The 24,383-nt window shown below is 40.5% G+C and overlaps 2 long non-coding RNA genes across 2 annotated transcripts; one reads left to right on the forward strand and one right to left on the reverse strand.

Annotated features, from left to right (window-relative positions):
- Window positions 1-7,367: 7,367 nt before the first annotated feature.
- LOC144819316 (uncharacterized) lies at window positions 7,368-8,575 on the reverse strand. The gene is made up of 4 exons (XR_013607287.1): window positions 8,536-8,575; window positions 8,359-8,447; window positions 8,210-8,274; window positions 7,368-7,746 (listed from the first exon to the last, which is right to left on the reverse strand). It is a non-coding gene; the product is annotated as an uncharacterized LOC144819316 (long non-coding RNA).
- Window positions 8,576-15,427: 6,852 nt separating this feature from the next.
- Window positions 15,428-16,690, forward strand: LOC144819317 (uncharacterized). Its single transcript, XR_013607288.1, has 4 exons — window positions 15,428-15,467; window positions 15,556-15,644; window positions 15,729-15,793; window positions 16,257-16,690. It is a non-coding gene; the product is annotated as an uncharacterized LOC144819317 (long non-coding RNA).
- The last annotated feature ends 7,693 nt before the right edge of the window (window positions 16,691-24,383 follow it).

Below are 24,383 nucleotides of genomic sequence, written 5' to 3' on the forward strand. Positions count from 1 at the left end.
GTGACAGCAAGTGAGTGTGACAGTGGGTCCATGGATAAGCATGTGGTTATGTCACTAATTGTTAAATAAAGTACATTTGTGTATGAATAAGTGTTGTGCCGTATGTATAACTGTGTAAAAAAAGTGAATGGCAATGGAAACAATTATTTTGGTTACTCACTATGTTTCAGATTAACTGTTGGGTAAGTAGTACCGTGTAAGTATTTATATAGGTGTATGAGTGGATATATTAGTAGCTGTATTGATAAATGACTTTGTGTATAAAACACTATGAATTTGTGGGTGTATGTGTATGTAGACCTATAAACCAGTAAGCAACTATGTAGTAACTGCTATTGGAATGACCATGGTTTCCATATTAGTGGTTTGAACTTTTGAGTGAGTGTATGAAAGGTATTTTTTGGTTGTGAAGAGCGGCATCAGATGATCAGTAAACATCTATGTAGTAACTGCTATTGGTATGAGCATAGTTTCTATATAGGTGGTTGTACTTGTGAAGGTGTTATTTGGTTTTGAAGAAATGCATCAGATGATCACGTGAATGATGTCATAAGTGATGTAATCAGTGATGTCATTTGAGATGTTATCAGTGATGTCATGAGTGATGTCACTGAGCATGTCATGAGTGATGTAATATGTGATGTAATCAGTAGTGCATTGTGGGAGGGCAAGTTATATTTAGCTCCACTAACTATAACGGGCGAATGTCTCTGGTTTTATATCAGTGAAATGTCCAATTAACTATAATGTCTCTGAAACCTATTGTATTTTAGTGAATTTCAAAGGTTTTTTAAATGGTAATTTCTAAATCTAACGTTCTTAATACCTATGGTTTTTTCAATGAATTTCAAATGTTTTATAAATGCTAATTTCTAATTACAATGTCCCTGAAACCTATATTGTTGTTAAGTAAATTTTAAAAAGACGTGCACACTTTTTGTAGTGAAAAAATAACTGTAACAGTAGTCTGTTATAAGTTATAATTTAACAATGATTAAAACTTAATTATCACTAATTAATATGTAAGTGTGGAAAAAGTGTGATGCAGCAGCTGTGATACCTGACTTCGAACAACAGCGTTCACAGTTTGATTCCCGGCTCTATCTCACTGTGGGCAATACCTAATACTTAATCTTCTCAACACACCCGAGCACCGGGATACCTCTCTGGGCGTAGATGTACGCTTTACAAATGCTAGCATTTTTTAAATTTAAAACCATAGTGATAAGAAATATTAGCACATATTTTTTTTCTTCTATTCTGAACGAGATGTTTTATATGTCTTCTATTTAGAATTACAGCAATTAATAGATGTTTTTAGTCACGAGAAAGGAAATAACACGGTTTGCCGGGTAACAATTTTGAAGCTCTTCAACGTATGTATATATTATTTTGTTTATACACGTGAGGATCGAAAATTAAACCTTTACCGCTTCACATTTTGCAACTTTTCCCAACACGTGCACAAGTTAAACAGTTAAAACGTGAGCACGTGTCAACTGTAAAACGTGACATCTAAATAGGCAGAGCCGCATGTTCCTTCCGTAGACTACTCAATAACCTAAAAGTATATAAACTACACCCGTTGATCGATTAGTTTTGTTTTAGCGAGTTATTTACGCATGTCTATTCTGTGATCAGGGTTCTGTTTTTGTAGCGTTGGATTCTTCTTTTGTGACAACAAAACATATCACGAGTTGTAAGTTGTTTGATTATAGCATAGTAGATATTTATAATACGTAGCTATTAATGAATATTTAAAGATTTGTATTTAGAAAAAAGTGTTATTAGTTGTTTTTTTCCATTTATATGTAACGTCAGCAGCTTGTATTCAGAAACACCCAGAATAGAAGAAACACTGTTCTTTTTCTGGCTCCTTTGAGGTCATATACTGTGACTATGTACATTGTAATAATCAGAGTATAGCAAATGTCAGAGGTGTTGGTGACCCGTCGACGCGAAGACTAAAGATTGAAAAGTAACGTGAGCAGCTTCTGGTTCTTATTCTGTATCCCCCTGGGATCATATAGTGTAAGTATTTATATTGTAATATTCACGCTATATATGCTATCAGAGGCCTGTCCATTCTGTCATCGAGGTTCCGTTTTCTAGCGTCTGATTCTTCTTTTGTGGACAACAAAACGTATTACGAAGTTGTAAGTTGTTTGATTATTGCATAGTAGATATTTATAATACGCTGCTATTTATGAATATTTAAAGATTTGTATTTAGAAAAAAGTGTTATTGGTTGTTTTTGCCATTTATATGTAACGTTATCAGCTTGTATTCAGAAACACCCAGAATAGAGGAAACAATGTTCATTTTCTGGCTCCTTTAAGATCATATACTGTGACTATGTACATTGTAATAATCAAAGTATAGCAGATCTCAGAGGTGTTGGTGACCCGTTGACGTGAAGACTAACGATTTATATGTAACGTGAGCAGCTTCTGGTTCTTATTCTGTTTCCCCCCCTGGTATCATATAGTGTGAGTATGTATATTATAATATTTGCACTATATATCCTCTCAGAGGCGTTATTGACCCGTCGGCGCGAAGACGAAAGATTCCGAAATCCCGGAGAAAAGAAGCTTTGAACATATTCACAGCTGGAAAACATTGCGTCATTCATCTTGTTTTCTGTTCTTGACTTTATTTTCCTTTTCCTTTTGTCTGGCATCTGTGACACTGTGTATATTGTACTGCAGTGTCATATTTTCAGAGATGAGGAGTTGGAGATCTGTCAGCTCCCAGACTAATCTGAAATACAGGTTTCTGACCTTTGTAACTTACTTCATCAGATATTTTTACAGTGAGAATATTTTTCGAAATAGCAGTATGAAAAAAGATTGTATGCATAGATACTTTCTTACTGAATGCCTTTGATAAACCCCGCATCTCTGAATGATATTTTTGTATTTCTCTTTTCCTTTGTTATGGTTCCTATTCTCCTTCTCCCTATGGAACATATAGGAATAGTAGTGTATATTATACTACTATCCTATATGTTCTTAAAGGAGTACGTGATCTTTCAGCGGAGCAGTAAGCGACCTCTAAGCACTATGACAGAACTTTCCCGAGTTCTACAGAATAGAAATTGTAAAATTGTAGATTTTTTTGTTGTGGTCCTTATTCTTGTTCTCCTGTGGAATACTATAAAGTCACCATGTATTTTTTAATACTGTGACTTTATAGTAGTTTAAAGGGGTTGGACATCTATCTGTGCAAGAAATTAACAATATATACTATAGCTATTTCCATTAATAACTTACTACCTCACAGTTTGTAACACTGCTCATGCTTTATGAAATATTAGTTGCTAAAGGAAAATTGTATACATAGTGCTTCATTTAATGTTTTGATGAAGCGTACATTTATATGTAATATGACCATATTTGTGTTTAACTATTTTTTACTTGTTATTGTTGTTGTGACTTGAGATGATGTAGTGAGGGAGTGTTTGTTGTAGCACTTCTTTTCTACTTTTTCTAAAAGTAACTGATGCTCTCTTATATTAACAAGAATATGGGGCAATACTTTTACAAACTATAGGCTAGAAAATATAGCCTGCGGGGAAAAAAGTTAGGGTGTGGCCACACCTAAGGGATATCTTATAAATTGCATTTTTATTTATTACCCCTTTGATATATACAGCTACACTTTCCTAAGAAAGTATATTTGTGATTGCTTAACCCCTTCCATGCTCATGACGTAACGGTTCCGCCATGAGCGTCGGTTGGCCTGTGCTCATGACGGAACCGTTCCGTCATGGTTCCATAAGCCCAATGGAACGTTCAGCACAGCGCAGGAATTTGCGCCGCGCTGAAGCGGTTAAAAAAAAACTGTTTCAAACCTGGACTGGAATTTCTGCAGCACAACCACACCTACTATTTTGCTGTAAGGAAGTAGTACTCCCCGCGACAGAAGTAAGCACCACACTATAAGTCAGAGGTCTTCAAACTTTAGTAGGTTGAGCCCCCCATCTGAACTTTTTTAGATGTCGGGCCCCCCTACCACCTGACAGAAATTTCTGGAATCTGGCACACTACATATTCGACCGCCACCCACATATCACGGGCCATATCTGACAATGTTCAACACAATAAGAGTGCCTAGTAAACTGCAGGTTTTTGAGTGGGTGTGGTTAAATGACAGAGGCTTTTTACAAAGCTCAAAAACAATTTTCCAAGATAAAATGTGCGCAAATTGTTTTTATTAGGATGCTTTATTTTACACAAGACCAAGATTGATAATAACACCACCAACATTAATGTGACATGTGTGTCTATTTTTCACCATAGAGACGGTCAATTTGTTTATAGATTTTTCCTATTGCCATTCTCAGGCTGTGCTCCACATCCACTAATCTTACAGTGAATAATATCGGTGAAATCCACCAATTTCTCATTTTTGAGGGCTCGTTTTGATGTAAAATACTTTTTTATCGTTGTTGCATGAAACAAACACATTTCTCTGTAACATCAATCACATTCAAAAGAAATGGAAAAAAATGGTATTCACAAGAATCTGTTTGGGAATTATTCCAGGCCATCAGGGCAAAAACAACAGAGCTGTCTCTATCAAGGTGCCCCCTGAAATATGCGGGGGGCTAACACTCTCAGCCAGGTATGGCCATAGCACTGGTCACACACAGTGCAATAGTATTTTTGGCACCTCCTCCCCTATTTCATCCTTCTCCATGAATTCCCTCACTACCACTCACCAACAGTGCACCTCATTCTCTATAGCACCTTTTTGACAAACATTTCATTTTTTTTATAGCCCTAATAATAGTTTACTCAGACTCAGTTCTTTGATCTGCATGGTACATGTTCTTTGTAGCAGGCACATTATCCCTCTGCCATCTGTAAGTGGCAGGAGTGCGCATATGAGTGCACAGTGAGCGATGCATCAGTGTGAGAGTGAGGTGAGACTCCAGGGTGAGTGAGGTGACCATGTGAATTTAGCTGCGGATGTAAGTGCAGAGTGGGACGAATTAATGCATGGTTAGTGATTGGCTTGCTTGAGTGATATTGTAGATTGAGCAATGAGGGGGACAGGTGAGTGAAGTGTCACATGAGTGCAGGTTGAGTTGTGTGTTCGTGTGACTGCAGGGTGAGGTACAGGGCGAACAGCGCAAGTGCATTGTGAGTGCAGAGTGATCACTGTGAGTGCAGGTTGAGCTGGTGAATGCTGTGAGTGCATGGGGATAAAAGTTAGGGCATTGTGATCGCTGTCAGTGCAGGGTGAGCTTGAAAGTGAAGGGTGAGAATGAGGAGAGAGTTGTCTGAACGCAGCCTGCATTCCCAGACACTTGAGGTAACTCAGCATGTTATTGATAACGGCGTAGGGTTTCAGATACAAGTTAAACTATTGCTATTATGGCATTAACCAGGGATTGAGGGGGAAGGAAATAAATAATGTGCTGATCTTGCAACAAACTTTCAGTTTTATGATTAGGGTTGCCAGCTCAATATTTTGATGTCCCAGGCTGTGCACAAATAAGCAGTCACCTAAAGCTGAATTTTCAGTACTTATCTTTGCGTACTTTGACCAGCAAATATAAATAGAAATCACTTTTCATTTTGTTCTAGGGCTGCCTGAAGGATCCTTGACTGATAATTAAAGGGAACAAAGACAGAAAAGTCATATTACAAACTTCTTTATTTATAACCTGTATTTAGTGTCAAGACAAGCACAAGCTATTTGCAGGCTCTTTAAACCATACATGGCATTTTCTTTTGGCAACTTGAAGCCATTTTAGCCAGCTGTGGATGTTGTGCGCCTGCCTTTTCGTTCACTTTCGGTTTTAGCAAAGGAGACTCCTTGCCTCCCACTGCAGCTAAAGCATTAGGAATTAACAAGTTCATTGGAAAAGAGATTGTTGGGGCAGTTTGAGCAAGGGCTCTGTTCTAGTTCTGAAAGGTTATTTCTCCTTCTGTGACTTTGGTAGTTTTATCGGAATCAAGCTTTGTTAGTCTAAATAATACGATCTGGAAGATGATTAGACTGCTCTAGGACGGTTAGCTTGTGGAATTAAAAAAAGAATGAGCAAGTCGTGCCCCATCGATTTCCCCTCCCTGCCTGCCCCTCCCTCCAACCCTCCGTTACTGCCAAAGCCCCGGACAATTCCTCTCCAACCCGCCCCCCTCCTCCCTTCCAAAAAGCCCTCTTATCTGATATAGATTTAATTTCAGCTAAGTCCTTCATAGCCAGGCGACGGTAAAACCCAGGAAAGAAAGGAGAAAAGGCAACAAGCAGTGGAATGCAGGAACTTTATGCACGCAAATTTCGCTGCACTTCCTGCAATCTCCGCTGCTGTCCCATCATTGGTGGAACGTCAGTGGTGACGTTCCTACCTGCTGATTTGCTGCTGCTGCTCCAGAGTTCTGCTATCAAAAATCCCCATTTGAAATGGGCATGACTTTCGATCGTAGCACAGTACAAGATAAACAAAGGTAGGATTTTACAGTGCAGAGCGCGCCTCACCTGGGATGGTGTCGCACCCCGAAGAACTCTGCTATGAGTATACTTTATAAATAAACATTGCTCCCGAGAAGTAGCCTACTTAGAAACCTTATTTAACTAAAGACCGCAACAGGGTGCTTTGTTTTTGCAACCCCCTCTTCCATATTATAATATTTGCTTCAAAGATGTAGCGCTCCCCGTCAGAAAAGTAAACACCACATTATAAGTAAATAGTGGTTCTGGGAAGTATCCCACCTACGAGCTTAATAAAAGAAAAACCACAACACATGCTGTTATTTTCCAGCCGTGATTTGTAGGCCCCATGCAAATTATATAATTGGCCATTAAAATATATAAAAAAAATGTGTAAATTCACTGTCCCTGTCCACCACCATGTGACCACTGTACAGACTTAATAGTGTTCTTACCATCCCCTCTACTACTTTTTTCCTGTACTCCTTTGAAGTGCATCACAAAATGGCTGACAACAGTGAACCATTCCCAGCCAATAAGGAGCAAACTTGTAGTGGAAACTCCTTAGCCCATAAAATGTCCATGGTGTTCCGCAGAGGGGAAGGGAATGGCGTCCAACACTTCTACTTTTAATGCTTCACAGCCAATGAACATTGAGCTTGGGAAGGTCCTGCTTGGAACACGTTAGCCAATCAGATGTCCCTGATACTCCGCGGAGGGGGAGGGAACCGCTGACAGCACTTCTACTTTCAATGGTTCGCTATCAACATTAAGCTCGTTGTTGGAACACCTCAGCCAATTAAACGTTAAATTAGTTCCGCGCACGGGGACAGAACTATCTGTGATAAAAGTCAACACCGCATTATAAGTAAACATTACTGCGCATTATATTAAAGGAATATTATAAAGAACAGTGGTCCCTATAATGAAAATACTGTAAGTAATAATCATACACTTAATAGGTTGTATGTCTTCTGTCCGTCCGGACAGGAATTTATTTTTTGATCAGAAGAGTAATTTTTCGGTTTGTTAAAAATGTCAAGCGGGCACAGCCGTGACCTTCAACATATACAAGACAACAACAAAAAAATGGAAAAAAGCACGAAATTTGTCTGTGCACTTAGGTTTCAGTAAGACAGACGTTGAGTGTTAAACCACACCATTGCAATTATCAATGTTACATACACAGTTTGCATATGGGGTTATGTGTCGACGTTTCGATGCCTTTCTTAGAATATGGGCATCATCATCAGGACATTGGATGACATTATTGTTGTCAGAACCATTGTAAATACAATTGTCGGCCTTTCCATCACATTTATATTATTTACATATTTACATTTGGGAGGAAAAGGAGGGAAAAAACAAAGAAAGTTGACATAAATACCAGGTATATAACATGGATCCTCTATGCTTGTACTTTAAGTGAAATCAAGTGCAGTTTTTGGCGCGGTGACTTCACTGTGGAATGACATGCACAGTAGATATTTCTTAGTGAAATGCCTGTGTCTACATTGGGGGTGTGATCAGTGTTTCATTTAATGTGAAAACAAGTGAAACGGTCATAAGGGGTTTCAAAGTGAACTAGGTGCATCATAGGCGCCGATCGCGGAAATAATGACTGAGCATGTATCGTGCTAGTTGCATGCTTCAAGTGGGATTCAGTGCATCATAGGTGCCGATCGCGAAAATAATGACTGTGGCCAGGGCTGAGCATATATCGTGCAAGTTGCATGCTTCTAGTAGGATTCAATGCATTTTAACCTACATAGTTTCCACAGCGGGAAAACCTTGAGATCTTGAAAAAATAAGCGGTCGTGTTCGCAGACAATTCTGTGAATAAAACAACTGGGCATTAGGTTTGAGCATTTCACACGGCGGGTGCTCAGAGTGAACCGTGATGAAACAGTGGTTTACCTGCATCCGCGGTGTTCGGTTAGAAATCCGGCACGAGTTATTTAAAGCATTTGCGCATACATAGATACGTCGAAAAACACATTGGTTATCTAAAAGGGAAGAGGAGTGCCCAAGATATTAGAGATTGCATGACTACATGAGGCTACAGGTTCGGGTTCCATACGGACAGGTACTTACTTCGGGAGTCGAAGATACTTGCCACGAGTCTGGCGATCTGGTGCTGGGTCAGTGTGTGCTCGGGGTTGATTAATGGAGCGGAGTGTGCACGGGGATAGTGAACAGTGAGATAGGACTGACACGGGTGAGGGGAGATGGCAGTATTTACGGCAGCCATTTTGGAGTGGTGAATAGTGCTCTAGTGCCATGCATTTAAGCACATTTAAGCAATACATCAACAAAATTGTTTAACAGGAGCTATCAAATCAGATGGCATGTTTGAAAGGTTACAATAAGGACGTCCAATCTTCTAGTCGGTTTAGCCCATTTCGAATGCTGTTAGTGCGCAAAATCCAACGTAACTCTTCCTTGTTCAGCAACTGGGACATATCTGCTCCTCTTGGGGGTGGCTTGATAGTTGTGATCACTGTCCAAAGAAAGTCTTTTTCCGTATGTCCTTTTGCAGAAAAATGTTCCACCAATGGGGCATTTGCTGTTTTACATTTTATCCTGCTCTTATGTTGTCCAATCCGTAGCTTTATTTTCTGACTTGTTTGCCCTATGTAGATAAGTTTACAGGGACACAGGATAGCATACACCAAGTTCGTAGAGTTACAATTAGAGAAATATCTCCTGTCAAATTTTATATTGCCAAATTCGAACGTTTTACCCTCTATGGTCGTGTCGCAGCAGATACAGAATCCACATTTAACATGACCTATAAGTGGTGGTAGGTCCCAGGCATCATTTATGGTGGTTTTGTGCTTGTGAGGGGAGAGCTGCTCTGACAAGGTGATCTTTAACATTCTTAGATCGTTTGAATGCGAACATGGGTTTCTCTAGTGTCAGAAGACCTGTGTTGAGGACTGGCCAGTGTTTGAGTACACTTTTTCTGATGGCGTTGGATGCCGGTGAAAATGTGGTGACACAAATAAGTTTGTCTTGTACATTTTTTTCTTTGGGTTCTAAAAGGTTCTCTCTTGGGCAGTACCAAGCTCTTTTTAAGGAGTTCCACACCAGTTTTCGTGGGTAACCTCTGTTTCTCAGTTTTTTGCTAAGTATTTTTGCCTCAGCAAAATAATCATCCTTAAAGTAGCAATTGCGTCTAATGCGGAGGAATTGAGAGAAAGGTAAAGAGTCACGTAAGGCCCTAGGATGGTGGCTAGTATATTCGAGCAAAGTGTTACACTCAGTGGGCTTGCGATGTAGTGTGGTGGTAAGCCGGCCTTCTGTGTGTCTTATCTGTAGGTCGAGGAAGGGAATTGAGTCCTTACTAGTGGACAGGGTATAACAGAGTCCGCCACTGTTGTTATTCAACCAATGCTGGAAGGCTGTAAGGTTTTCAGGGGAGTCATTCCATACCAAAAAAATATCATCGATATATCTTTTCCACAAGGCAATGCCATTGTGGAAAGGATTCGATGTGTGGAGGATGTTGTTGGTCTCCAAGTTGTCCATATACAGAATGGCTAGGTTGGGAGCAAAAATTGCTCCCATGGATGTCCCTTTTACTTGGCCGTAGAATTGTCCCTCAAAAAGAAAGACATTTTTTGTCAAGCAGATTTCTAGTAATTCCAGAATGAATAAAGAGAGCACATTATGGGGGCGTTCTCTTGATTCAAGGACCTTCTCTATTACACGCAGAGACTCAAATTGTGGGATATTTGTGTACAAAGATTCCACATCCAGTGTACACATGGTACTGGATGTGGGATCAAAGGGATAGTCTTCTATGAAATTTATCATAGCCATACTGTCCCTAATGTAACAAATAGTTTCTGGGACAAAGGGCTTGATGAAAAAATCTATGTAGTGCCCTAATGGTTCGAGAATCGAACCACAGCCCGAGACTATGGGGCGACCTGGGGGGGATTGGGGATTTTTGTGAATCTTTGGTAAGCAATAAATCACAGGAGTCGGCGGTGATTTGGTGTTGAGAAAATCGTACTCTTTTTTAGATAGGAAGCCTAAATCAAGTGCCCTGTTGGTAACTGTGGTGATCATTTCTTGGATTTCATTAGTGGGGTTCCGTGGGAGTTTGCAGTAGTGCTCGTGATTATTAAGTTGGCGTAGCACTTCGTTTTTATAGGATTCAATGTCCTGAATCACTATTCCTCCCCCTTTATCTGCTGGTTTAATTACAAGGGATTGATTGTTTTTAAGGGAGGAAATAGCATTTTTCTCTTCCATAGTGATATTATATGGAATAAAGGCCCTTTTCTTTTCAAGGTCTGACAAATCTTTTAAGACCAGTTTCTCAAATGTAGGGATCTCAGGTGGAATCATACCTGCTGTGGGGGAAAATTTAGAGGGTGGTTTGAAGGGGGTATTGAAGTGTTTGGGAATAGAGGGATTGAGAGTAAAGAAGCTATGGAGACGAACTTTCCTGAAGAATCTTAGGAGTTCTGTTTGAGCTTCCTGGTAGTTGGGCCGTGCTGTCGGGACAAAAGATAACCCTCTACTAAGGAGTGATACCTCATTGCTAGACAGAATGTGATCTGTGAGGTTAAAGATTGGAAGGAGACCTGTTTCTAAAATATTCACAGGCAAATTATTGGGGTTGCCATCTGGTACAACTACCACCGGTAGTGCTGGCGGCGTGTGAATCGTTCCCCGGGGGGGTTGGAAGGTTTGGACCATGTTTTTCCTCTTCCCCTGGGTTGACCCCGACCTCCCTCTAAAAAATCCCTATTGGAGGGGCCTGGGCTATCGCTTTGGTCTGAAGTGCCGGATGAGTCGGCAGAGCTGTCAGTAAAGCCTACGTATTGCTGACGCCTGTTAAACCTGCCCCAAGGTCTCTGTTGTTGTGGACCGATTGGTATAGTAGTCCTTGTTGAGGTAGGGGTATGTACGTTCTTGGTTATAGTTCTTAATGTCCTTTTTTACCTTAACTTGTTTTTTGTTTAATTCAAACTTATGAAACTCCTCTACTGTTTTATTTATTTTTTCAAGGAGTTTACTAGTTTCTGCACTAGTATTGTTTTCTGAAATCTGTTTTTCTAGTTCGGTTATTTCAGTGCTTAGTTTTTGCAACTCTTCTGTTGCAATTTCAATCCCGAGCACCATCCAGTGCCGGGAACACGTTGTACTAATGTAACTGAACCCTTTGAGGTATTTTGGGTTAGTGGTGAATACCCCCGGTATATTACGTACTTGCAGGCCTAGTGGAATGGTGTTAGATTTTAAATAGTCAGTCAGCAGTCTAATCATTAAAAGTAAGCGAACTTCTTTTTTCTTTAATTTTTCTAGATCATCTGTTAGTGAAGTACTGGAAACAGAAGGGGTTTCAGTTGGATCTGAGAGAAGAGGGGGACCTCCTAGTATTTTGTTAATGTACTCCAAACTGTACATAGGAGGATGAGGATCAGACATCCCTGGTAAAGAACAAAACAAAAAATGAGAAGGGGGGATTTGGGGAAAAAATAATACAGGACAAGGTGAGCCCACTTGAAAAAAGGGGCCTGGGATTAGCAAAATCCCTTGCAATCCAGCTAATCCCAGGCCCCTTTTTTCAAGTGGGCTCACCTTGTCCTGTAATATTTTTTCCCCAAATCCCCCCTTCTCATTTTTTGTTTTGTTCTTTACCAGGGATGTCTGATCCTCATCCTCCTATGTACAGTTTGGAGTACATTAACAAAATACTAGGAGGTCCCTCTCTTCTCTCAGATCCAACTGAAACCCCTTCTGTTTCCAGTACTTCACTAACAGATGATCTAGAAAAATTAAAGAAAAAAGAAGTTTGCTTACTTTTAATGATTAGACTGCTGACTGACTATTTAAAATCTAACACCATTCCACTAGGCCTGCAAGTACGTAATATACCGGGGGTATTCACCACTAACCCAAAATACCTCAAAGGGTTCAGTTACATTAGTACAACGTGTTCCCGGCACTGGATGGTGCTCGGGATTGAAATTGCAACAGAAGAGTTGCAAAAACTAAGCACTGAAATAACCGAACTAGAAAAACAGATTTCAGAAAACAATACTAGTGCAGAAACTAGTAAACTCCTTGAAAAAATAAATAAAACAGTAGAGGAGTTTCATAAGTTTGAATTAAACAAAAAACAAGTTAAGGTAAAAAAGGACATTAAGAACTATAACCAAGAACGTACATACCCCTACCTCAACAAGGACTACTATACCAATCGCCCTTACAACGGTCCACAACAACAGAGACCTTGGGGCAGGTTTAACAGGCGTCAGCAATACGTAGGCTTTACTGACAGCTCTGCCGACTCATCCGGCACTTCAGACCAAAGCGATAGCCCAGGCCCCTCCAATATGGATTTTTTAGAGGGAGGTCGGGGTCAACCCAGGGGAAGAGGAAAAACATGGTCCAAACCTTCCAACCCCCCCGGGGAACGATTCACACGCCGCCAGCACTACCGGTGGTAGTTGTACCAGATGGCAACCCCAATAATTTGCCTGTGAATATTTTAGAAACAGGTCTCCTTCCAATCTTTAACCTCACAGATCACATTCTGTCTAGCAATGAGGTATCACTCCTTAGTAGAGGGTTATCTTTTGTCCCGACAGCACGGCCCAACTACCAGGAAGCTCAAACAGAACTCCTAAGATTCTTCAGGAAAGTTCGTCTCCATAGCTTCTTTACTCTCAATCCCTCTATTCCCAAACACTTCAATACCCCCTTCAAACCACCCTCTAAATTTTCCCCCACAGCAGGTATGATTCCACCTGAGATCCCTACATTTGAGAAACTGGTCTTAAAGGATTTGTCAGACCTTGAAAAGAAAAGGGCCTTTATTCCATATAATATCACTATGGAAGAGAAAAATGCTATTTCCTCCCTTAAAAACAATCAATCCCTTGTAATTAAACCAGCAGATAAAGGGGGAGGAATAGTGATTCAGGACATTGAATCCTATAAAAACGAAGTGCTACGCCAACTTAATAATCACGAGCACTACTGCAAACTCCCACGGAACCCCACTAATGAAATCCAAGAAATGATCACCACAGTTACCAACAGGGCACTTGATTTAGGCTTCCTATCTAAAAAAGAGTACGATTTTCTCAACACCAAATCACCGCGGACTCCTGTGATTTATTGCTTACCAAAGATTCACAAAAATCCCCAATCCCCCCCAGGTCGCCCCATAGTCTCGGGCTGGGGTTCGATTCTCGAACCATTAGGGCACTACATAGATTTTTTCATCAAGCCCTTTGTCCCAGAAACTATTTGTTACATTAGGGACAGTATGGCTATGATAAATTTCATAGAAGACTATCCCTTTGATCCCACATCCAGTACCATGTGTACACTGGATGTGGAATCTTTGTACACAAATATCCCACAATTTGAGTCTCTGCGTGTAATAGAGAAGGTCCTTGAATCAAGAGAACGCCCCCATAATGTGCCCTCTTTATTCATTCTAGAATTACTAGAAATCTGCTTGACAAAAAATGTCTTTCTTTTTGAGGGACAATTCTACGGCCAAGTAAAAGGGACATCCATGGGAGCAATTTTTGCTCCCAACCTAGCCATTCTGTATATGGACAACTTGGAGACCAACAACATCCTCCACACATCGAATCCTTTCCACAATGGCATTGCCTTGTGGAAAAGATATATCGATGATATTTTTTTGGTATGGAATGACTCCCCTGAAAACCTTACAGCCTTCCAGCATTGGTTGAATAACAACAGTGGCGGACTCTGTTATACCCTGTCCACTAGTAAGGACTCAATTCCCTTCCTCGACCTACAGATAAGACACACAGAAGGCCGGCTTACCACCACACTACATCGCAAGCCCACTGAGCGTAACACTTTGCTCGAATATACTAGCCACCATCCTAGGGCCTTACGTGACTCTTTACCTTTCTCTCAATTCCTCCGCATTAGACGCAATTGCTACTTTAAGGATGATTATTTTGCTGAGGCAAAAATACTTAGCAAAAAACTGAGAAACAGAGGTTACCCACGAAAACTGGTGCGGAACTCCTTAAAAAGAGCTTGGTACTGCCCAAGAGAGAACCTTTTAGAACCCAAAGAAAAAAATTTACAAGACAAACTTATTTGTGTCACCACATTTTCACCGGCATCCAACGCCATCAGAAAAAGTGTACTCAAACACTGGCCAGTCCTCAACACAGGTCTTCTGACACTAGAGAAACCCATGTTCGCATTCAAACGATCTAAGAATGTTAAAGATCACCTTGTCAGAGCAGCTCTCCCCTCACAAGCACAAAAAACCACCATAAATGATGCCTGGGACCTACCACCACTTATAGGTCATGCTAAATGTGGAGGCTGTATCTGCTGCGACACGACCATAGAGGGTAAAACGTTCGATTTGGCAATATAAAATTTGACAGGAGATATTTCTCTAATTGTAACTCTACGAACTTGGTGTATGCTATCCTGTGTCCCTGTAAACTTATCTACATAGGGCAAACAAGTCAGAAAATAAAGCTACGGATTGGACAACATAAGAGCAGGATAAAATGTAAAACAGCAAATGCCCCATTGGTGGAACATTTTTCTGCAAAAGGACATACGGAAAAAGACTTTCTTTGGACAGTGATCACAACTATCAAGCCACCCCCAAGAGGAGCAGATATGTCCCAGTTGCTGAACAAGGAAGAGTTACGTTGGATTTTGCGCACTAACAGCATTCGAAATGGGCTAAACCGACTAGAAGATTGGACGTCCTTATTGTAACCTTTCAAACATGCCATCTGATTTGATAGCTCCTGTTAAACAATTTTGTTAATGTATTGCTTAAATGTGCTTAAATGCATGGCACTAGAGCACTATTCACCACTCCAAAATGGCTGCCGTAAATACTGCCATCTCCCCTCACCCGTGTCAGTCCTATCTCACTGTTCACTATCCCCGTGCAAACTCCGCTCCATTAATCAACCCCGAGCACACACTGACCCAGCACCAGATCGCCAGACTCGTGGCAAGTATCTTCGACTCCCGAAGTAAGTACCTGTCCGTATGGAACCCGAACCTGTAGCCTCATGTAGTCATGCAATCTCTAATATCTTGGGCACTCCTCTTCCCTTTTAGATAACCAATGTGTTTTTCGACGTATCTATGTATGCGCAAATGCTTTAAATAACTCGTGCCGGATTTCTAACCGAACACCGCGGATGCAGGTAAACCACTGTTTCATCACGGTTCACTCTGAGCACCCGCCGTGTGAAATGCTCAAACCTAATGCCCAGTTGTTTTATTCACAGAATTGTCTGCGAACACGACCGCTTATTTTTTCAAGATCTCAAGGTTTTCCCGCTGTGGAAACTATGTAGGTTAAAATGCATTGAATCCTACTAGAAGCATGCAACTTGCACGATATATGCTCAGCCCTGGCCACAGTCATTATTTTCGCGATCGGCACCTATGATGCACTGAATCCCACTTGAAGCATGCAACTAGCACGATACATGCTCAGTCATTATTTCCGCGATCGGCGCCTATGATGCACCTAGTTCACTTTGAAACCCCTTATGACCGTTTCACTTGTTTTCACATTAAATGAAACACTGATCACACCCCCAATGTAGACACAGGCATTTCACTAAGAAATATCTACTGTGCATGTCATTCCACAGTGAAGTCACCGCGCCAAAAACTGCACTTGATTTCACTTAAAGTACAACCATAGAGGATCCATGTTATATACCTGGTATTTATGTCAACTTTCTTTGTTTTTTCCCTCCTTTTCCTCCCAAATGTAAATATGTAAATAATATAAATGTGATGGAAAGGCCGACAATTGTATTTACAATGGTTCTGACAACAATAATGTCATCCAATGTCCTGATGATGATGCCCATATTCTAAGAAAGGCATCGAAACGTCGACACATAACCCCATATGCAAACTGTGTATGTAACATTGATAATTGCAATGGTGTGGTTTAACACTCAACGTCTGTCTTACTGAAACCTAAGTGCACAGACAAATTTCGTGCTTTTTTCCATTTTTTTGTTGTTGTCTTGTATATGTTGAAGGTCACGGCTGTGCCCGCTTGACATTTTTAACAAACCGAAAAATTACTCTTCTGATCAAAAAATAAATTCCTGTCCGGACGGACAGAAGACATACAACCTATTAAGTGTATGATTATTACTTACAGTATTTTCATTATAGGGACCACTGTTCTTTATAATAGTTAATGCCCAAAGTCCCTATGCTATACCTTAAGGGTTCCCTTGTCTTGTTGAAACACTTATATTAAAGGAAGGCAGCAATACGGCACAATGTTGTTTTCCAGATATGATTTCCACAGACTATGGAAGATTGCCGCAATACGGCGTATCGTTGTTTTGCTGACGTGATTTCCACAGCCTATGCAACATCCACACTACCTGTGTGTGCTGCCTACACACTCCTTGCCGCAATACGGAACATTGTTTTCCCGACGGGGTTTCCACAGCCTATGCAACCTTGTCACAATACCATACACCATTGTTCTGCGTAAGTGATTTCCACAACCTATGCAACATTCTAACTCCCTGCCTCGGCACCGTACACACAGTGTTTCTAACAGTGTTCCTACTATACTCTCTTATATAATTTTTCTCTTTTTTCCCCCTACTCCTTTCAACTGAGCGACAAAATGGTTGCCAATACTTCCTAGTTTCAACCGTTCACAGATAATGAGCCGCAAGATCATGCTAGTAACGCCTTAGCCAATCAGAAGTCAGAATTCTCAAATATGGATATCTGTAAATTTTTATATTTCTCAAAAACTACTAAACATATCAACACCATTTAAACAAAAGCATGCTTTCTGGACCAAGACCATTCTCCCTGCCAAATTTGGCATAATTCCATACAGCAGTTTGACCTGTAGCCTCGTCTAAAGTTTCCTATGGAAATTGCATTGAGAAAACACGTTTTGGGACCCCCCTTTTTTCTCAGCCCCCCTTGATGAATCACCACCAATCTTTCAAGATAGACGCTGATCCGAAAAAAATAATTGGGGGAAAATCTCGTAAAGATTCGTCAAATGACGCCAAAGTTATAAAAAAATGCTTTTCCTATGGAAACTCGGTGCTAACTATAACTACCTACTGGCGACTGCAGTAGGTAAGATATATATATATCTGGCACGATATTTCTATTTTTCACAATACGTACTCAAATTTACGTGTTTCGCGATCTCACAAATCTGTGGACTAGAATTGCGAATCCGAGCAATCATACACCCAAGCCTTAACTTCTGATTGGCCACACCCATATTTGAAGCAAACCACACCCACATTCCGTATCATTATTCTCATCTCTGCTTTATGTCTGGGTCTGTCGATGTCTTCATTGGTGTGTCCCTAGCTGTGTCAATGTATGCCTCAGTGTGTGCCTGGGTGTGTTATTGGATTCATTAGTGTATAGCTGGTGGCGTCAGTTTCTGCTGTGCTGTATGTCTCAGTGTGTCAGTGTCAGCAACAGTGTATGCATGAGCTTGTCAGTGTATGCATCAGTCTGTGCCTGGGTGTGTTATTGGATGCATTAATGTTTGGCTGGGTATGCCAGTGTCTGCACTGGTGTACGCCTGGGTGTGTCATTGTCTGCATTAGTGTATACCTGGGTGTGTCAGTGTTTGGGTCAGTGTGTTCTTGGGTGTGTTTACTGAATGCATTAGTGTTTGACTTGGTGTGTCAGTGTCTGCATTGATGTATGCTTTGTTGTGTTAGCGTCTGCACACGTATGTCTCTATGTATGTTAGTGTATGTGTCAGTGTGTGCCTGGGTATGTTATTGGATGCATTGGTGTTTGGCTGGGTGTGTCAATGTCTGTATTGCTGTATGCCTGGGTGTGTCAGTGGATGCATTGGAGTATGCCTATGTGTGTCAGTGTCTGGATTGGTGTATGTCTGGGTGTGTCAGTGTATGCGTCAATGTTTACCTGGGTGTGTTATTGAACGTATTAGTGTTTTGCCTGGGTGTATCAGTGTCTACACTGATGTGTGCCTGGGTGTATCAGTGCCTGCATTGGTATGTCCCTGGGTATGTCGCTGGATGCATTCATGTTTGACTAGGTAAATCAGTGTCTGCATTGCTGTATGCCTGGGTGTATCAGTGTCTACATTGATGTATACCTTTGTGTGTCAGTGTGTGCATGAGTATTTGAGTGGCTTTATTAGTGTCTAGTAGGGTGTATACCCTGAGAATGTAATCTTAGTTAACAGCGCTAAAGAAAAATAGTAAAATACATTACTCCAATAGATGATGACAGAATTCTGCATACGTAGAGAAAAAAACACAAATATGAGATAGTATGACATTTTATGAAATTGCAGAATATAGTTAGAATTTTGATAATGCATACCTTCATAATAACAAACACATTACTGTTCATTTTTTATCCTGTAAGGCAATGCTACATTAAAATTAAGCATTTAATTTTCCCTTTTTGCTGTTCTCAGTTTCTATACTCATACACCATAAATGATGTATTTTTGAATCATCATTGAACAGTGGGGAAAAAACAATCATAAATATTGCAGAAAAAGGCCCCAAAACTACACACTATATCACTGTAATAAAGCAATACTGTGCATTGTACTCACTACAATTTTCTAGGAAATTATTTTACCTATACTTCCTCCAATAATATAAAGTAATACATCCTGCAAATAAGACCGTTAGCATTAGAAGTACTTCTAGATATATAAAGCACAGTAGCGTATGGAAAGCCTTATAAAAAATCACCTCTTGTAGGCCGCATTATGTCATAAATTCAGATATTCTGTCTAACACAACTAGAATATTCCACTTTTAGAACGGTATTCCTACTTAGAACTTTGGTTCTAGAAACAAAAGGTGAGAATTTTGTATCTTATAAGGCAGCATTTGTTTGAATTTCAGGTTTCTATCATTACATTCTGTCCATTCACTTTTACTTTTTATTTAGACGATGTAATGATCAGATGTGACAGTTAGGGGTCTATTAGGATGGCGGGCAGATCGCCTCCGATCCAACGGCCATTTCTGTCTACCCGTCTAACATTTCTCCACTGCCATATTACGATGGCGGTGGGGACCCAGGCGGACTTAAAGACCATCCGCCAATTTTCCTCCTGTAGGCAATCCGCCCCCTGCGATATGGTGGCTTTGCCTTCCAGGTACCGCCATCCATATTACGATGTTGGCAGTCTCATTGCTTTCCATGGTGGAGACTCTATCAGGGGAAGGCATGCGGAGAAATCCGTTGGGGTCCCGTTGCGGCACCCCCAGGGGGCTGGGGAGTGGGTGGATGTACTTGGGGGGTACCCATGGTATCCCCGACATTTGCATGCGCAAGGTGGCAGGCACCACGTGGTGCCTGTCACGTTGTGCATGCAAATGCACAACATACCCTTTTAACATTGTGGCAGGTGCTGAATACAGCACTATCCGCCACAATGTTAAATATACAGGATGCGACCGCCATGGTGGCGGTGGCATCCTAATAGGCACAGTAGGACCGCTGCACCACTGGCGGCCGGTCCCAGCACTAATACGATGGCGGGCAGACTGAAGTTCGCCTGCCATCCTAATAGATCCCTTAGTTTTCATGAAATATAATAGCCATGGTAGTATATGTTCTGCCAAAAATAGATATTTGTCCTGCTTTGAAATTTGCAATCTCTGTTTCCATTTAACTTTCATCTTCTGTGCATCAGTGTAGCATTAAAATCAGATATTTCCCACTTCTTCACAGACATAAAATTGACATGAGATCTGAACAACAATTTGGGCAAGTATTGTGTTCTTTAGCTTGTTTGTACAATCTGTCAAAAGACACAGTTTTGCAATCTGGTGCTTTTAAATAAAGAAATTGCTCCACATCTATTTCTGTACTTAATGTGAATGAGCAATCTTCACACGTATGGTTCCATGAGTAACTAAGTCCAAATAACTTATGAATACATATTTCCTCCTCTTCTAAAATTCCAAAGATCAACATTAAAAAAACTCCTGTTCATCCTATTGGGTGTTTGGAGTAAATTGTACTGATGCACTTCATACTATAAGGTCTCTAATATGTGAAGCACAATGTTTTACAGTCCTATCACTGCGTAAAGTTCCAACAAAGCACAAAGTGCAGAACACAATCGCCTCTATGATTTCCATTCAATTGCATATACAAGATGAGCTAATTGAACAAGCACATTTAGAACTATATTTTCATAGCCTTGACACCAGAAGGGTTTGACAACTAGTAGCCAATAATATATCCCTAATAGTCAATTTTTCTGTCCTTACAGCTTCTTTGATCTCCTTCTTTTTCTTCTTTTTAACAACATTGCTTCAGTCCTTTGTAAGTTTTCACTTCAGGCAGATGGTGCATTTTTCATAAATCAGATACTGTCCTAAATGAGGAGCAGAAACACTCTTAATCGATTGTACTCTTTAACCCGTTAACCGCGGTGGTAATTCCGCCGCGGTGCGGGCGTTCTCTTGTGCGGGTGGGGCCGCGTTGGCCGTTGGACGTGCGCAGCACTACGAAGGTAGTGTTCACGACGGCCAACGGCCGACGGCAGCAGGGAAGGGTTTAACACAACTTGGATCAGCCCTTACATTGATGTCATCAAATGCAACATAATACATAATACAAACCGTACATTGTACTAACTCAAGATAATGCTACACATGATGACATCTCTTCCTTAAAGACTGTACTCCAAACATTAACCAATGCTGAATCTATACTTGAGCATTGAGATTTATAAATTGTTTATATATTGTTACAGCATATGGTAGAAAAACTGGATACTGTTTACGTGGCACATATGTCTTTTACAAGCCAAAAACGTACAATGGACCTTAATTTCTAGGAACTCTATCTCACTTCTGTTAGGAAAGTTAATGAAATCAGTAATTTTACCCATAGAAATATTAACTAATCCTTTCTCAGCATTTATATTTTGGCACACAATTACTCTACCATTCTTGCACACACTTAAACATTTCTCTAATCCTGCAGTTTTTTAAAACAGATTTTCCAACTTTTATTTAGCAATACTGTGATTCCGTGGTGTGCCATTTTGTCTATGACTACCAGTTCCAAAATGTCTTTTTTCTCAAACACCAGCAATTCTTAGTTGAAAGAGGCACCTTCCACTAGTGTAGGAATTAGGCACACAATTGTTTTTTCTTCTTGAATAAAAGTGCACATTATCTCTGCTGGTGTCTTGTTCGTTGGAAACAGTTTAAAAAAAAAAAAAATTGTAGCAGACACTTTCCCTCTTTTGAAAGAACACCTACTAAAATATACTTCAGAAAATTCCAGTGTTCAACGGCCGATGCTTATGGCATGTTCCTAAGTAAATCTTTGTATTTGAAGTTTAACCAAATATTTACATTTCCAATACTTCTTAAAGAATTCAGAGTTTTTTAATGGAGCAGTCTTTTCAAAACAGGCTGCCCTTTGACTACTGTAAGTTGTAGTAGATCACCAAACACAATCAAGTGTTTGTTTTCCTCCAAATAGCTCCTCATAGTCTGTCCGTAGAATCTGTTGCATTCTTAAATGTACAAAGGGAAGCATTAAGTTTGAGACCGCGCTCAACTCTTCAATGATTAAAAGTTTTAACAACTTCAGTACTCTTGAGACTTCATGACAATCTTCACCCGATAACATTTGGTACTCCAGTTTGTTGTCATGTTCCCCAGGCAGCATGAGGAATAGATGTAAATCATTCCTTTAATGTTGTGTGCAGCTAATCCATTGGGTGCAATTACTACACAAGATAAATTACACTCTGTAGTCTCCAGCAAGACAGCAGTGAGAACTTGTATTAAAAAGCTTTGCCGTGTCAGCTGGACCACTGACATAAAACATGTTTTGGCTAAAATGATGTACATGTACACTCTTTCTAGTCATAGAGGAATCCATGCTGAACTCTGTCTTTCACCTCCATATATTCTATTTGCTTGGCATTTAGTTGTGCAACTCTTCCATATCAATAGTTTCCTGTGTTGCTTGTTGCATTGCAGTCTCCACCTCAGTCCACCACGCCCATTCACATGTTCCCTCCGTCTTGTTCTTCCCAAATGGCTAAGAACTTGGGGGTCAAGATGGACAGGGGTCTGACGTTAAGATCTCAGATCCTTGGTGTGACGGGCACCTGCTTCGGCCTCCTGAAGATGCTGCGGAGGTTTCTGCCTCTGTTGTCTGAGGAACATAGGAAGCTGACTGTGCAGGCTCTGATCGGCTCTAGGTTAGACTACGCCAACGTTCTTTACCTGGGCCTGCCCGAGTACCTGCTGCAGCGGCTTCAAGTTGTGCAGAACGCGGCCGCGAGGGCCATTTTTGGCCTCAATAGGCGAGCCAGTGCAGTAGGCCTGTTGCAGACTTTACATTGGCTGCCCATCCGTAAACGGATTGTTTTTAAGGCGTTAACTTTGGCCTATAAAGCTCTCCATGCGGTGGGAGCAAAGTATCTCCAAAAGAGAATAGCATTCTATCATCCCGTTCGCTCTCTCAGGTCACAATCTCTGTCCTTGGCGGCTGTGCCACGAGTGAAGAGAGCCCGCATTGGAGGTCGCTCCTTCGGATTGCTGGCGCCGCAGTTGTGGAACACCTTGCCGCTAGAACTCCGTGGAGCTCCCAGTCTGCTTGCGTTCAGAAAAGGCCTTAAGACCTGGCTGTTTACTATTTAGGCTGATCTGTCGTCTTTTTTGGTTCTTTTCTGTTCTTTCTTTCGTTGTATTTTAGCTGTTGTGTTATGTTGTTGTAGGTCTCCTTATTCAAAAGCGCCGGGACACTATTTTTGAGTAGCCGTGCGCTATATAAATACGATTATAACATAACATAACATAACATAACATAACATAACAATAGCAGATTCATGCTCAATTATTGGCTGCCCAAAAAGATCATGACTTAGAGGACCTGAACTTTAACTGCTTTGTAAACTCTCCTTAGCTATCTCGGCAGCGATTGTTCCTTCCTGTTCAACCTCATCATTTAGTATTTTCATATATATAGGAAATACTGAACACTCAATGGTATCCTTTGCAGCATTGAAACAATCTGCATAGTAGTCAAAGTCATTAAGTATTCCTGATTCAGAACACCAAGGCTTAAACAGTTGTAGAAGTGCCAACCAGAAGGTCTCTCTTTCTTCAGGAGTTTGACAGCTCAGCCACTGGGAATTTACCTTAATCTACATTTCTGTCACATTGTTTCCATATCTGTAGTTTTGAAGTATTTCATAAAGACATACATTTTCACGATGTAGACTCCTTTTTTGAAAGTTGGTATCCAGTATGTTTGTTTTGACAATATCTGTACTTTCTAGATCAAATTCCGCAAGATACTGAATTTCGGGTGAATATTTCAACACTCTATTTTGCATACAAGCTAGAACTACACTCGCTCAAACCAATCCTCTCGACTAAAAACTAGCTCAACTGTTCACAGTACTAATAAGATCCAATTTTCCTGTGTGAAAGAATCTTCAGACTGAAGATGTACAGTTTCTTGGTTAATGACTATTCAGGAGAAATCTCTTCCCACATCTCCTTCTCCATCATCCCTTGTTTTAGATGTTGTTATGTATGAAGTAACATAATGAGAAATAGCAATGACGTTGTCTGCCATAAAATGAATACCCATATTTGAATTCTACATTTTCAGAATAACATGATTGTAGTCATTGATATATTTTGAAGCTTCTGTTCACCACAGGTTGTAGGTGTTTATTAGGTTTATTTTCGAGTAAGTATATGCCTGATAGCAGACAAAAATTGTTCACTCTTCCTTTGGAAATAACAGATCTTGGAAATCCAAAACAACATTTATGGAAGATTTTCTTTTCACTCTGTACTTATGCCGACAGTACTTCCGACATCTATGTGTTTGAAAACTCAGAACTTGCTGTTGTAGACCTTTTCCATCAC

The sequence above is a fragment of the Lissotriton helveticus genome, chromosome 2_1 (genome assembly GCF_964261635.1).
Source record: "Lissotriton helveticus chromosome 2_1, aLisHel1.1, whole genome shotgun sequence".
Lineage (NCBI taxonomy): Eukaryota > Metazoa > Chordata > Amphibia > Caudata > Salamandridae > Lissotriton > Lissotriton helveticus.